This window comes from Corylus avellana, chromosome 8, assembly GCF_965113065.1.
Source record: "Corylus avellana chromosome 8, dhCorAvel1.hap1.2, whole genome shotgun sequence".
Lineage (NCBI taxonomy): Eukaryota > Viridiplantae > Streptophyta > Magnoliopsida > Fagales > Betulaceae > Corylus > Corylus avellana.
In genome coordinates this window covers 8,033,076-8,037,066 of record NC_142497.1, presented here as the reverse complement: position 1 = coordinate 8,037,066, position 3,991 = coordinate 8,033,076, and positions in this window count along the sequence as shown.

The window sequence follows — 3,991 nt, the reverse complement described above, 5'->3', positions numbered from 1 at the left end:
CTAGACCTAAGAAAAAATTTAAAGTGCCCAAATCTTTGAGACGAAATTTTTCATTGAGAAGATTAGTCAGAACCTTGACTACTGCAGCATCATTGCTTGCAATTAAAATGTCATCAACATACACCAATAGAGCAATATAAGAAGACCCTTGAACCCTAGTAAAAAGGGAGTAATCTGACTTTGCTTGAGTGAAACCAAGACTAAGGATTATGGTAGAAAGTTTGGCAAACTACTGTCTTGAGGCTTGTTTAAGGCCATATAAAGACTTGGTTAATTTACACACCTTAGACTCCCCCTTAATGTTGAAACCAGGTGGCATGGTCATGTAGACCTCTTCATCAAGATCCCCATGAAGAAAGGCATTGTTCACATCCAACTGATGGAGAACCCAACCTTTTGCAGTTGCAATGGCTAATAGGGTTCTGACAGTGGTCATCTTTGCCATAGAAGAAAACGCTTATGATAATCCAATTCCTCACTTTGAGTATAACCCTTGGCAACCAACCTTGCCTTATACCTTTCAATACTGCTATCAGCATTATGTTTGATTTTGTATACCCATTTACAACCAATGGGATGTTTATTGGGAGGCAAATCAGTAACAATCCATGTCTCGTTCTCCTCAAAAGCTTCGATCTCCTTTTTCATGGCGTCTCTCCATTCTGGACTAGAAACAGCTTGGTGATAAAATTGTGGTTCAACATGTGATGAAATAGACAAGCAAAAATGTTTATGATTCAAGGATAAACAATCATAAGGAATAAAAGATGACAATGAATGAGGAATACCTGAAATGGTAGAAGAATCATGAGCCATTGAATTAGAGAGGGATGGAGAAGAAGCCAAGTGACAATGATAATCTTGCAGATAACAAGGACTTTGTTTCATCCTGGAAGATCTTCTAGGTTGAAGTGTAGTTTGAGGAGATTGGTTGTCATTAATGGTAGGATTGGAATGGGAAGTATTGGAATCAAAATGCAGAAACATTTACTGAATCAGAAGAACTTGAATTTGGAGATTGTATATTATCAAGAAAACTTGAATTTGGAGATTGGATGTCATTGGTTAAAACAGAATGATCAAAGTTAACCAAATCAGTATTAATGGTTGGAATGGACCTATGACTAAAACAACCATCTGCATTTGGATTAGTAAGATTGGAAGCATATGGAAAAATGGTTTCATGAAAAACTACATTTCTAGAGACAAAAACAGTATGTGTAGAAAAGCTATAAAGTTTATAACCTTTCATTGTATATGGATAACCAATGAAGATGGATGGAGTAACTGTAGGGTCAAACTTAGTTTTGTTTCTGGTTAAGGTAGAAGCATATGCTAAGCAACCAAAAACTCTAAGATGAGAATATGATGGGGGTTGTGAAAAAAGAAGTTCATAAGGAGACTTATTTGCTAAATGAGGAGTAGGAATTCGGTTTATAAGGTGTGTGGTAGTAAGAATACAGTCTCCCCAAAAAGATAATGGAAGGTGAGCTTTAAACCTTAGAGACCTAGGTACATTTAAGAGGTGTTGATGTTTTCTTTCAACAATAGAATTTTGTTGAGACGTCTCAACACAACTGATGTATGGTTCCTTGTTTAGAAAAAGAATTATTCAGTTTGAATTCAGAACTATTGTCAGATCTTACACATTTGATTTTGGAATTATATTGAGTTTGGACCAATTGGAAGAAAGATTGAAGAACAGTTCTAGTTTGGGACTTATTTTGTAACAGATGAACCCAAGTAAATCTGTTATAATCATCCACAATAGTTAGAAAGTAACTAGAACCATTTATTGATTTGGTAAAGAAAGGTCCCCAAATGTCACAGTGTATCAAATCAAATGGGGAAACAGAAGTAGAAGAACTTGAATGAAAAGGTAACCTATGTTGTCTAGCAAGTGGATAGATAGTACAAACATGTTTAGAATCAAAAGAAATTTCAGGTACAATGCTATTCAACAATTGTAGCCTAGCAATGGAAGGATGACCTAATATGTAGTGCCACACATCAGTAGAAGGTGCTGCTGTATAGGTGGAAGAAACATGGGAAAGTAAGTGAGGTGATGAAGCCAATCTCTTATGTTGTTGCAGTAAAAGAAATAATCCACCTTGCTCCTTACCCACCCCAATCGTTTTCCAATGGTATAGATTCTGTATGAAACAAAAATCAGCAAGAAAGATAAGACAACAATGCAATTTTTTTGTAAGTTTACTAGCAGAAATCAAATTAAAAGAGAAAGATGGAACAAACAAAACTTAAGTGAGTATAAGACTCTCTGAAAGTTGGACAGTACCTACATGTGTAACAGAAACAATAGAACCATTTGGTAATTTGACATGAGTGGAAACTACAGCTAATATAGAAGTAAACAATGACAAAGAACAGATCATGTGATTTGTGGCACCCGTGTCAATGATCCAAGGGTTGTGTTTTGGATCACTATGAATGGAAGGGTGAATTGTGTTAGCAGAAAAAACAGAATGTTGAAAATCAAGATCAATAATAGAAGATGAACCTGTCATCTTTGAAAAAAGATGATCCTGATTATGCACACAACAAATTGTGTTTGCAGAAGCTGGAGACATGACAAACATGGCAGAAGGACTTGGAGAAAACTGTTTCAGCATGCTCATCAACTGTTGGCACTGATCAAAATTGATTGGCAATTGTGGAGAGAATTGTTTAGAAGGAGGAGAAGATTCCTCCATAACAGCAACATCTTGAATATAGTTTGCTGAATGTGGAGCAAATGCAGATTTCTTGTAAATTGGAATCCTGGAGGATAGCCATGAAGCTTGTAACACTTATCTACAGTGTGTCCAGGAATTTTACATTGACAGCAAACTGGTTTTTCCTTCTTGACAAAACTCCGCTTTGCAGGTTGGCTAAACCTATTTCCAACTTGTGAATTTCTTGTCATGAGTGCAGCAGTTTCATGAGACAATGAACTAAGAGACATTTCTCTCTGTTTTTCGTCTTGAACAATTAGAGAGAAAACTTTGGTTAAAGGGAATTGGATAATGAAGCAGAATTTGGCCTCAAATTTGAGAATATGAGTCATTAAGACCCATAAAGAATTGAATTGTGTATTCTTGGCCTCGAAGATCAAGAATTTGCTTCATCTTCCCACAATGACAACAAGCACACAAATCCAAAGTTTTGAAATTATTCAATTCATCCTATAATGCCTTAAGACGGGTAAAGTATTGGCTTACAGACATGTTGCCTTGAGTGAGAGTGGAAAGAAACTTCTGCAATTGAAAAATCCTTAGACCATTCTTCTGTGAAAACCTTTCTTTCAAATCCAACAAAATAGCTTCAGCATTGGTCATATAGATGAGAGAAGTTGCAATCTCCTTCGAGATGGAATTCATAATCCATGATGCAACTAGATCATGGCAACGAGTCCAAATTATGAACTTAGCACTAGCAGTATTCAGTGGTTGCTTCAAGGTACCATCTACAAATCTAATATTATTCTTGGCATTGAGAGCCATGAGCATGAACTGACACCAAGAATTGTAAATATCCCCAGATAACGGTGTGCATACCAGCATAATGCCTGCATTATTAGCATTGGAGAGAAAAAATGGATTGGTTTCAGCTGAAGAAGGGTTAGAAGAAGGAGGAACGCCCAATGAAATGATTCTTGTGCATTTACAGTATATATAGCATATACTAATTGCTAACTACATAACAATAAGTTGTTATTTACAAACCAATCTTAACATAAAGAATAACAGCTTCAACCACCCTATCAGCTCATCGCAGTTCAGTGTTTTCAAATTGTCGCGACTGCGATCGATCGCTTTGTATAAAGGCGATCGATCGCACTACCAGAGAGTTATTATTTCTTCTTTGTTAGTGCGATCGATCGCACTTATTAACAGTGCTCGATCGCAATTATAAAAACTCAAAATACTTTGAGTTCCTGATAGGAGAAAAACAGAGGAGGAAGAGAATGGGTTTTTCACTCAAGAGTTCTGTC